Source organism: Phacochoerus africanus, chromosome 6 (genome assembly GCF_016906955.1).
Source record: "Phacochoerus africanus isolate WHEZ1 chromosome 6, ROS_Pafr_v1, whole genome shotgun sequence".
Taxonomy (NCBI): domain Eukaryota; kingdom Metazoa; phylum Chordata; class Mammalia; order Artiodactyla; family Suidae; genus Phacochoerus; species Phacochoerus africanus.
Genome location: NC_062549.1, coordinates 87,710,213 through 87,722,941, shown reverse-complemented (window position 1 = coordinate 87,722,941; position 12,729 = coordinate 87,710,213).

Genomic DNA, 12,729 nt, shown 5'->3' with positions numbered 1-12,729 from the left:
GAAGTGTCTCTGGAGAGAGGTGTGATGTTTGGATCCTCTACCAGGCCTCCCAATCATACAGGACTGCAAAAAGAATTCAAATCCAGAAACAACAATGGAAACGTTGTCCTTTAGCAAATCAGCCCAGTAAGACAACACCCAACACTTCAAGTTTTCCCTTCAGCAATTTGCATGCGAGTGACTTTTGACACCCATTTGCTAACCCCAGCTTAATGCAGACATATGGGAGGATATTGAAGTAGAGAGCTGCCCTTTCAGATGGCAGCAATTATTATTACATTTCCAGGAACTCCTTTCTCTGTTCCCATAGCAACTCAGCTCAAATTAGCTTTACCAACGCTGAACAGGTTTGGTTTGAAGAAGTGGTGAGACCATCCACACGTAGAAATAACTAGTTGGTTGCACAATCTGTTGTTTCACCCTTGCTTTTACCCTACTCACCTTGTATGAAATTTATTAGAATTTGTAAGGATCAAAATGCTGTCTTCCAGTTTAGGCCATATATATTCTGGTTTTGTAGGAATGTGCATCTTTTAATCCACAGTCAATTAAACATGTGTGAAGGGTTCTGACTCAGACACTCAGGTTCACCTTCCTTAATGCCTCTGTCAGAGGAGGAATATGAAAGAAGGGCATGTCTCATCACACTAAATAGAGAATGAATGGTGAATATGCCACACACAACTATAGCCACTGACACCCAGGTGATCTAAACACACCTACAGCTCCCCACACCCAGGTAGACCACATATATCTACACCACCTACACCAGCAGATGGTCTACAGACACTGACAGCCACCCACACCTAGTTGGTCTATACACACCTACATCCACCTGCGCCCAAGGGGGTGGTGTGGAAAGGGGCAGAGACAGACCAACCTGCTCCGGAGGGCTTTGCTCGTTCACCAGCGTGTTAGGAAGCTACTAAATTGCATTAGTGTAGACAGAATACAAATATATCTGTCTTATTCTGTCACTGATTAAACTCCCATAGTTTTTATTTCATTTTTTCGGAGCTGGAAGAATTTTCTGGTTTATGAGAATCCCTGTTCTTGCTATAAATGTATCTGAGAAGAGAGATGCTGCATTAGAGGCAGCTCAAAAGCAGAAATCTAAAGACATTTCTAACTTTGGTTTCTGACTACAAAGCTCTCTGACCTTCATGGAATCACTCCTTTCTAGGCCTCTTGTGAAATGGAAAAATACAGATAGATTTTGTTAGAGTCCCTCCTTACAGGTAGTAATGTTCCTTGGCTGTAAAATAGCACATCTTGGTAATTGAGATAACAAGGTCAGAGTACTCCTTACGGATGAAGAAATGAAGGCAAATATTCCATATCATCCCCTCTCTCTCTCTTTCTCCTGCCCTCTTCCTCTAACCAAAATTTCTCCCTCTATTCCAATTACACATAAAAAAAGTCCCCTATCTACTAACAGAAGCAGACTTAACTGAAAAAGAAATGTGTATGGAGGTGAGGTAACTATGAGCATACGGACTCCAGGTGAAAACGCCCTGTTGCATTTAGATGTTTGGGAAATCAAATACTTAAATGTAAATGTGGCTTGGGGATGTTGAATGGCATAAGCATGGGTGTAGACCCCATTGTTTGGCTCCCTTGGTCACTCATAGAAGCAGCAGGTTTGCTGTCTGTTTTATCCCTGGGTTGGCATGGATCTAGGAGATGTTTAATTATTCCCCAAAAATCTTAATGGGTTTGTGCTTCCTCTGGAGACTCCATTTCATTGTTGGCCTGTATTTGGGGTGCATGATTAGAAACTGACCTAGGCGTTAGACATCCTCCTGATGCTACTGAACCAAACTTTGGTCTGCTTGCCTGATGCCCAGTATAGCCAATCTACTGACATTGAGTTATAGTGAAAGAAAGTAGAGTATTTATTGCAAGGCCCCACCATGGGGCCAAGCAAGGAGAATAGGCAGCTGATACTCAAAAGGCACAAACTCCTTCATAGCTTTCAGGGAAGGGTTTTTAAAGGCAACATTATGGGTGAGGGTTGTAGGGTGCCTGATCAGCTCATTGACATTCTCACTGGTTGGCGGTAGGGTAACTTGGTGATATTATAGGAGTTAACATCATCAACCTTCTGGTTCCAACCATTCTGGGGTCTACATGCCAGTGGTCAGCATGCAGTTAGCTTATTCCCCCTGGAAGTATCTGAAAAACTACTCAAGGATATGGCTAGGATAATATCTATAGCCCTTGAGGAGAAACTAAAAATCCTTGATTTTGTTTATTACTAAACTGTTATTATTTTGTCTTGCTTGACTCTTTTTCTCTGCATTTTCTCACTTCTCTGATTAAATTTGCTCTTTGGGACTTGGAGGAAGGGCTAGAAGACTATAAAGCTTTTCTACAAATAAGAGGCAAGGGAACACAGGGGTCTTTTTCCCTGGGAAGGCCCAGTAGAGTCCTGCTTAGTTTCACTAATGAGGAACTTAGGGCACATTAAGAAACAAAATGACCCGTTTCATAACAGTCAGTAAAATAACAGGATTCCATTGAATTTCCTACATGCATAATTCTTTGTATTTGTATGTCTACCACTAGGCCTAGCACAGTGAATCAACCTCTGGCCCCTGCCTGCGGTGCTATTCAGAGGTTTGCAGGAGGAGGTCTAGAGGGTTGTGGAGACAGATTTCCTTTCTCTATTTGATCTTCAGGGAAAACTTTTGAGGCTGTGTGCTTTTCTTCAGCCTCAAGGAAGTCCAGGGTACCCAAAAAACTAGGTCACAGATTGCTTCCATCTCTTCAAAGAAAGGAGTTAAATGACATTGCAGTTCTCCCTGTTCCTCTTATCCGGAGATAACAGTGCTGCTTCAGAGGAGTAATTATGAATTGTGAAAATTTACTGTGATTCAATGCCAGTGCACCTTAGTCAAAACCTTTAGTGGAGCTGAAGCTTATGGTTTACCTAAAGCCTGAAACTTCCCGAGCTGGAAACTGAAGGGATAATGAAATTTAATCACAGTCATCCTGTGAGTCAGAGGCAAATCAGCTGGCAGCCCCAGGAGGGATCCTGGTGCTTAGAGTCTGTCTCAGGCAAAGAAGAGAGACCTTTTCAATAGCTATGGTGTGGAGAAGGGCTTCTCCAGCTTCTTCTCCAATGAATTCTCTCAGGTGCCAGCACCATTCCAATATTAATGAGCTCTCTCCTGATATTGCAAATGAAGCACCTGTTTACCCTTGATATTTTTGATATACATTAAAAAAGTATCACTGGCCCACTTTAGAGCCCTAGTTTGAGTAAAGTTTCCTGTGTGGGAGAACTTAAGTAACTTATGAGAATGATGAAGGAAGGGGATGGTGAAGTGTCTTAGCCACCTTCCTTCTTTGACTGCTACATAGCAGAGCTGTATGCGGCTGTTGAAAAGTGAGCCTGAGATCCTCCAAATAGCTCATTCCTGGGCCCCAGTCACAGTTTCCAGTAACAGCCATTCTTTCGATTAGCTCTGGACAGCAACAACTATCTATTTCCAAACCCCTAAAGTGACCCTAGAAAGAGAAGGTAAAGCAAGAGGGGGCAGGCATGTCTCATGGAAGGATGTGTGTGTGTGTATGTGCAGGAGCATACTGAGCTATGCTGTCTGAAAAGTCAGGTTGTGCTTCGCAAGCGGGAGCAGTATGTAGCAGACTCAGCAGGTGACACAGTCATGGCACTAACCTTTGGCGAATCAAGTAGAGAAGATGTGCATCATGATGAAACAGCAGCCTATGTGGCTTCCTTTAATTTCAGGGACATTCAGAGAGTTGAAAGAAGAAAAATGAGCAGGAATTCTAAGCTTCTTGGAAACCATATGGTTTTTAAACAGCCTCAATCCAATGTTCCAAGGATAGGATGGGAAATAGATTAGTCACTACCTCTACTTTCATGGGAGACATTTAGGGGTAGCAGTGTTCCAGATCTAATACCACCCAATGGCCTGAAAGAGTTTTAGAGGGTCTTTTTTCCAAAATAGAGCACCCCCTGTAGGTGGTGAACCTGTAATGACAACTTCCTGTAGCATCACCAAGGCAGTCCAGTCTAGGGTGGGGGAAGCAGAGTGTGATAAAGGGAATGCCAAGTCTGGCTTTGGAAAAAAACTACACAAATGGGACAGAATAGGTCCCTTCACCTCGTTCCTCAAAACCACCCTGTAGTAAAATGCTTTAAGTCAATACATATTAAAGTTCTAATGCAAATCTTACAGGATACTGAGTATAAGAGGTTCCCTGGCTGGCTTAAATGCAACCGCTATTTCCTCAGTAAACTTGAATAAGTCACATACTTTTCTGAAACCATCTATAAAGTGTAAACATAGAAGATTAGAACAGAGCTAAAACCCTATTCACTTAGAATATCCTATGTACCTCTTAGAATTCCTATGTACCCTAGAAACTCTCACCACCACCAAAATTCAACTAAGCAAAAGGAATTGGCCCGTAACTTAATATTTCTTCCTCCTTTGCTTTTTTTTCCTCTTGAAGAATTGTGCATTATAAAACTTGCTGGTCAAAATGGGTTCTGGGAAGAAAGATGGTGACAACAATGGAGTATATAATTCCCTACGTAAAGAAAAAAATTTCCCAAATCAAAAGGATAAGGGTGGTGGTCATCACTGCCAGTTGTCAAAAAAAGTTGGAGGATGTTAGACGAAAGCCCAGGTCTTTTGTACCCCCAGGACCATTTACAACACTGTCCTCTGCTAATCTCTGGTTGAGCCTTCCACCTAAATAGTGTTTCTTCCTTTCCAAGCCATATTTTCTAGTTCTCTGACCTGTGCCACCTAAAATCTGCTCTCAGCCTCTCCCTGGACAGATCTTTCCTTCAGATCTGCATATGCATATGCACATGCATTAAAAGGGCACTTCATTTAGAGGGCTATGGAATTTAACTGTACTTCAATTCTAGTAAGCTCATTGCACAAATAGATCCACAAATTGGACATCAGTACTTCCAGAGACATCCTCCTCATTTGAGCCAAATCCTGTCCCTTCCAGTCTAACCATGAACCAAACTATGAGTCTAATGTAAGGGCTGTTTTCCATCAAGGATTCTATTGAAAAGACTTCTTTCTAGACAATATTGCCTTTTGGGCCAGTTCTTTTAAGCTGAGGGGAGTGTTGTTATTCCTTCGTCACCTTCCATACCAAAAGAAAAATTGCTGATTAGGAGGCTGTCCATTTTTCAAAGACTGGACATGTTCTTTTAAATATAATTAAATGTGCATTTGAAGAACCTGGGGAATTCCTGTCTCTGAAGAGACAAATAGCCCTTGTCCCATCTTCTGTCTTGCAAGGTTGTACACTCTGCCCCCCTTTATTCTCTTTGTGTATTATCTCTCAGTGGGCTTTCTGGAGCCAAAGTGAGGGCACTCTTTTTAGGCACTTGCCAAGCCTCCTTCAAGAAAATTACATAAATGGAAAGTCTGTCAGTGAAGTAAAAAAGGTGACTTCTGAAGAGAATTGAATATAGTTCATAGGGCTTCTCTCTTACAATGGAGTCATCACAGAGCTACATAGAATAAGGAGCACCTTGCCTCTCTTAGTGCCTCCCGGAGACATTATAATTTTCTGTGAACTATTCTCATAGTCTCATACTTCATAGCCATAAACTTCGAGCCATAAATATTCAAGGAGTTTGTCAACATTTTGCCTAATCCTCATAACCATAACTTCTAGTAGTCTTGCCCTTTAATCATCGTGACTCCTTTACCTTCACCCCCATCTTATTTCATGAGAGCAGGTTGAAACACATGGCAAACCTCAGATGTTCATTCATATCAATACTTATTGGCCATGCTCCCACCCCAATTTATAAGACATTCTAATCTCCCCAAAGAGCTCACAATCAGTTGGAGAAGGCTGCCATTAAAAAAATGACAAAATAATGAGGTGAATGCAAATAGACATAGATGTTCTATCTTGCAGAAGCCAGAAGCAAACAAGTCAACTGCCTGTGTACAAATGTGCAGAGGGTCAGAAGGGAGAGAGCTGGGGGAGGCAGTGAGGGGATGCTGGTTTGAGAAAACCATTAGGAAAGACAGAGTAAGAGCTGAATTTTGAAGGTTAAAATGGAACTTGTCAGGCAGGGGAAAACATTCCAGCTAGAGGAAATAGCATGTGCAACGAAGTTGAAATAGCACTGCAGATGTTCAGGAAACCACAAAAAGCACAGCATAACTAGAGGGTAGGGTTTGGTGTGGGATTGGATAGCGTAGCAGGAGACCATCTGCTCAGGAATGCAAAGGTAGGCAGTAACCATAGTGAGAAGGAACTGTGATGCTGTATGAAGATTTGAATATGTCCAGGATCTTCTGAGTCTGATTAAGCAGGAGAGAGAGAAATGGAGAGAGAGACAGAAAGAGACAGAGAGAGACATTTAGAAAGAAGAATTGAGCTGATATACTTTAGTATTGTAACAAGGTTACTCTGAATCAGTGATTTTCAAGAGAATAGTCCCTAGACCAGCAGAATTTGCATCATTTGGAAACTTTTTAGAAAGGCAAACTTTCATACTCCAAACTTTCTGAATCAGGAATTCTGAGGTTGGAATTTTCCAGGTGATTTCAATATGTGGTCAAGTTTGAGAACCATTGGTCCAAATCAGTCACTTTCTCTTAAGGTTTGAATGTGACAGGCAGATAAATGAGGCAATTAGAGAGGTCAAACAGAACACAGACCTCATTCTACTTGCTCAGTTAAGGACTAAGTTGTAGCATTCTTCCTTAAGTGATTTAAGAATCAGGCAAGAAGGTTTCATGAAGCAAAACTAATTTGAATGATGTGTGCAATTTAGACAAAGAAGGGGAGTATTTAATAGATAAATCCTCAGATCAATACAGAAATAAAGACTCAAAAATAAATAAATCAACCCTTTTAACAAAACTCTATGGAGCCCCTATCATGAGTAATATTCTCTCCAAGGGTCAAGAGAGGCAGAGAAGAAAATCTACCCTTAAGGAAGTCAATGAATAGTTATTCAGACTCTATAATTCTTACTTGTTCATACTTACCCAGATACAGTGGAAAATTTCTGGCTATTGCCCTAATTCTTCTTTGGAATAAAATAGCATGGATTTAGGCCATGGAATCTTTGGGTGCCCGTTCTTTCACCTGGATATGGGAGGAGGGATCTGTGAAGGAGGCTGCAGACCATTCTCCATGTGAGAGTCCTTGCACGTGTGGGTTGCTGGCTGGCAGCAGCTGCTGCAAAGAAAATCATTATTTTACAGAAATGGAAAACTATTTCCTCTGGGGCTTAATCAAGACAAAAGCAATCTAAATCCCCTTAAAGCACATTTGATCAAGTCTCTCCTCTGTGTTCTCTGATCATGGGGAAGATGGATTATCTCAGTACCTTTCCATCTCCCCTTCCTGGAGCCATGCTAGTTCTTCTCTCTTTATATTCAGCCACAGGGGAAGATTTTTCTCATACAATCAGCAGCTGCCAGATACTGGATGATCTTGGTGAGAGCTGGAGTTGGAACTGGTGAAGGAAAAAATATTGTACAGGTGAAATCCCATGGCCACAGAAAGTGGTTATGAGAGGAACTATAAAAGAAGCCATTCCTATACGCCAATAGATGATTCATCATCTCCTGTTTCTTTCTTTCTTTTTTTTTTTTCCTGCTTTTTTTAGGACTGCACCTGCGGCATATGGAAGCTCCCAGGCTAGGGGGCAAATCGGAACTACAGCTGCCGGCCTATGCCACAGCCACAGCAACACAGGATCCTTAACCCAATAAGCAAGTCCAGGGATTGAACCCACACCCTCATGGATACTAGTCAGGTTTGTTTCTGCTGAGCCACAATGGGAGCTCTGATTTTGTTTCTGTTTTTTGCAAGGGATTCTCTAAGATGATTAACCTCCATAGATCCTTCTCTTTTTCTCTTGGGCAAATGTAATTCAAGTTAGGAGAGCACCTACTATGTCCAAGGAATCGTCCAGGTGCATATTTTAAATAAATAAGACAGGACCTTGCCCCTAAGAAAATGATCATGAAGGTACTTGTAAATGTGTTAACCATAAACTGAGGCCAAATACAATAAGTACTAAATAGAAATGTAAAGCAGTACTATTTGGGCAAAAAGAAAAACATGCTGTGTGATGCTGGAAAAGATTAAGGAAGACTTCCTGGGAGAAGTGGCAATTGAGCTGGTTTTAAAAAGGAAAGATCAGGGAAATAAAAATAGAGTATAAGGAGTTCCCATCGTGGCGCAGTGGAAGCAAATCCAACTAGGAACCATGAGGTTGTGGGTTCGATCCCTGGCCTTACTCAGTGGGTTAAGGATCCGGTGTTGCTGTGAGCTATGGTGTAGGTCGCAGATGCTGCTTGGATCTGGCGTTGCTGTGGCTCTGGCGTAGGCCAGCAGCAACAGATCCGATTAGACCCCTAGCCTGGGACCCTCCATATGCTGCTAGTGCAGCCCTAAAAGGACAAAAAAAAAAAAAAGGAGTATAAGAGAAGGGAGGAAGCCATTCCAGTTGAAGGGAACGGCATGGACAATCATAAATCATAAAATGTACAGAATATTTAGGGAACGTGTGTAGTGAGACAGAGGACACCATGGGTGGAAGATAAAGAAGGAAATGAGGCACAGAAGGGCAGAGGACTCAGATTCAGGTAGGCCTTGAAAGCTAAGGGTTTGTATTAAACCGAGAGCAAGAGTTTGTACTAAATTCTTATGATTTGCTCAGGAGAACATAAATACATTTTTACTAAATTCTTACAATTTGCTCAAGAGACTATAAATACATTTTGTAGGGGTTTTTTTGGTTTCGATTTTTGTTTTTTTTTTGCACTGAAGTCAACATGTTGGACTATCCGTTCTCCCTCTCAAAGAGCAGAGGGGGAAACATCTTAGAGGTGGGGGCTTCTGTTTATCATTTTTGTTTTCTACTTGCTGTAGGAAGAATACTCCTTTTTGCTTGTTAACCCACTTCAGAGAAACAGATTGGTCCCCAGCTGTTGCAAAACAAGAACGTTATTCCTAGAAATGTAACCATTAAAACAAAATTTTATTATATGGAGTTGGAGCAGCATCTGACCTTCCCCCTTATTTCTGTGAGCTGAGTCTCCTAGCTCTGGATTCACAGGCTACATGTGCTACTCCTTCCACGTGTCCATGATCTGGTTGCTAAGCCACAGGGAGAACACAGCCTAATGCTGTTTTCAAAAGATCAATTATTGTTTATCCAGTTTGAATCAGTGCCCTTCTAAAATACAACACAACAAATCCTTGTCTACCAGCATCCGTATGAGGGCTAGTTCGTCCCAACTGGCAAACCCTAGGGCAGCTGAGAGCAGCTTTAGATGGCAGATCAAGGAAAGGTTTGAACCCTGTATGGGCCTAAACCTATAGGGATGTGATTGGAAACCCGTGAATCGGGGTGGATGTAATCAAATATAAATGGAGGTGGAGATTCTTAGAGATGTTAAAATCAGGAAATACATGATGCTGTTCTGTTTTAAAAACATATCATTACTTGGTTGTGTGGTGTGTGTGTGTGTGTGTGTGTGTGTGTGTGTACTGCAAGGGCCAAAGAGTAGCTATATGGTAACCAGGCTTGGCAATACTGAGTTAATGTGAAGGATTTTAGGAATTTCTTGAGGAAAATTATAGAATGAACACTCTGGACCAATCAGTTGAGTCATCCGTGAAGTTCCTAAAACAAGGATTCTCAATTTTGGCTGAACATTAGATTTTGCCCAACTGCACACTAAGGGGGCAAGTGTAATTTGGTTCAGCCACTTTTGAAGAACTTTTAACAGTATCTACTGAAGGTATACATATATATATACTGAAGGTATATATATATTATATATATATATATATATATATGTATCCTTTGTGATTCAGCAATTCCATTCTTAGGTATGTACTCAACAGAAATGCATACAGGGGTTTATTGAAAGACATGTGCAGGAATGTTCATAGCAATATTATTGTAACAGGTCAAAACCGAAAACTAATCAAATACCCATTGCCGTAATACAAAGAAACGAGGATGCACTAAAATGGTATATACATGGATATAAATGACTCCTGCAAACATAATCTTGAGTGAATGATACCAAACACACAAAAAACAACATATGGTATGATTCTGTTTAAATAAAATTTAAAGCAGGCATAACTAACCTATGATCCTGGACGTTATGATAGCGGTTATCCTGGAATGGAGTAGTAGCTGGAAGGAGGTACAAAAGAAAGGAGCTTCTGTAATGCAGAGTTTTTTCATTTGGGAACAGATTACACAGGTGTGTTCACTTTGTTAAAATTTGTTGAGCTACGCGCTTATGATTTGTTCACTTTTAATGTATAATATTCTGGAATAAAAAGTTTAAAATATGATAAACCAATATGTAAAGTGATTGGACCTCACACATCAGTCAAAAGCTTCAAGAATAAAATTTGAAGTTTCCTGGAGAAGTTCTGCTGCAAGGCTATAGTATAGAAATTCTGCCTGAGTTTTCAGCCTTCTGGCCTGTATCGCAGACTTTGAAAATGACAGATCCCACAATCACATAAGCCGATTTCTTAAACCCTCACCCCCTCAATAGTCCTGTTTCCCCAGAAAACTCAGACCGATATACCCAATTAGCCCTTTTAAGACCTAGGCTTAAAACTGAAACATTGTCACTATTACACAAAACAAGTCATAGAACGAAGCCCAAAGTCGAAAGTTGGGGAATACTCTCTGCGCATGATGACTGTATAGCAAGGGTATGGATGCAAGAAGGGAAGAATAGCTGAGGCCAATAATGTGATTCAAATGCTAGGAAAGATTTCTTTTGGAAGAAGTAATACTTACATTGAGACTTAAAAGATCAGTAGCAGCCATTATAGAAAAGAGGGGGAGAAGGAAATCTCAAGCAGCAAACTGGGTGGGCAAGGCTTGAGGAGAGAAAGAGCTGGAGCACGGCTCAAGAGATTGCAAGTGAGAGGCGCGGAAGCATATAGGAGATACCATCACCATAGGACATTATGTCAGAATTAGGTTTCAGAATAATGTGTTTGTTGTTGTTGTTGTTTTCTTTTTCTTTTTCTTTTCTTTCTTTCTTTTTTTTTTTTTTTTTTTTTTTTTTTTTTAATGCAGCATGTGGAAGTTCCAGGACCAGGGATAAAACCTGAGCACAGCAGTGATTCTAACCACAGCAATGACAACACCAGATCCTTAACCTGCTAAGCAACCAGGGAACTCCAAGATTTCAGATTATTCTAACTGTAAATAGAAGCTAGGGAAGCATTTTAAGCACAACAGTGAGATGATAAACTTGCATGAAAAATTTTCACTCTAGATGTTACATGGGTATTATACAGCAGGAGAGCATGAGATTACTTAAGAACCTCTTTCAATAGTGCAAGAAAGAGATTTTTTTTTTTTAGACTGAATGGTCATAGTGAAGAAGGGAGTATAGATGCAATATATATGTTGTACATAAAATTAATAGAACTGGGTGGAGATATCATTTACTTAGAGGGAAAACAGAAGAGAATCAATTTTGGGAGAGATCGATAAACACTGTTTTCGTATAATTACTAATAATTCCTTGAGAGGTAAGTTTCATTTTAATCAAGAACCCTTTTATTTGTAAGTATTAAACAAACAAGAGGGGCTGGGGATACTAGCACACTACCAGCTTGAATAAAAGCTCAAGTTATTTTTTTCATTACTTTATGAAACTCATTCCATAAAATTAATTTTTAATATGTATTTTGAGATCTGTTAATATAAATGAGCTTGGACTAATTCAATAATTTGTTGACTTTGTATAATGAGCTAGAGTCTTGTGTTATATAACAGTTTCAACAAAATGATCCCATTCAAAGAATATGGATCACGATTGGAAAATACTTTCGTGAGGTTCCAGGGCAATGGACTTCAACATGATCATTAGCACCAGACCTTTGCAATGAATTGTTCTCAGCTGTTTCCATGACAGCCATTGAAACCTTTACAAGAAAATGCTTTAAGGTAAGTATGTGTCATAGAACACATCTTTTATTTAAAAGGCTAGTAGAAAAATAGAAATGCAAGAAGTGCTAAAAGAGAAGAAATATAGTTTCATGGATTGTATGCACTATTCACGTGCTTTCCTTGGAGAAACTACATGATTTTTCTTTGTTTAGGAACTTTGAGAGATGTTAACTATTCAATAGAAATAGAGTCATTCCTTCTAGTTTAAATTCTGCTAATAATATATGTTTTGCACTGACACGTTTTCATAAATATTCAACATTGAAAATCTTCAAGCAAATTTATGCATCTCCATTTTTAGAAAGTGAACACCCAAGAGAAGTTCCCACGCATAAACATGAAAAAAGGAATAGACAAATTGGTAGATTTCAGTGCACTGTGGGTGGGAAAACTTTGGCAACTGAGTGGCAGGCAACTAGCTCTTGATGTTCTATTTTAAAGAGGTTGGAAGTCATAACTCAAAACGATAGACACTTTTGTATTCAGCTAAGAAGCATATTTATATATGCAACTTTCAGAATGTATTGTTCTGAAATTTTTGAAATCCAGAGTTATTTCCATCAGCGTAATAAAACTACAACGTGAAAAATTTCCTTTGGTTAAAGAGGAAGCTGCCTCTCTTGTTCAAAGTGTCTGTGGCAGTCATGGTGAGGTGCCTCTCAGATCTCTATTCGAGAGAAAAACTGTCAAGTGGAGGGCAGTCAGTTGACAGCCTATATCTGCATTATCTTCATGATCCATTGCAG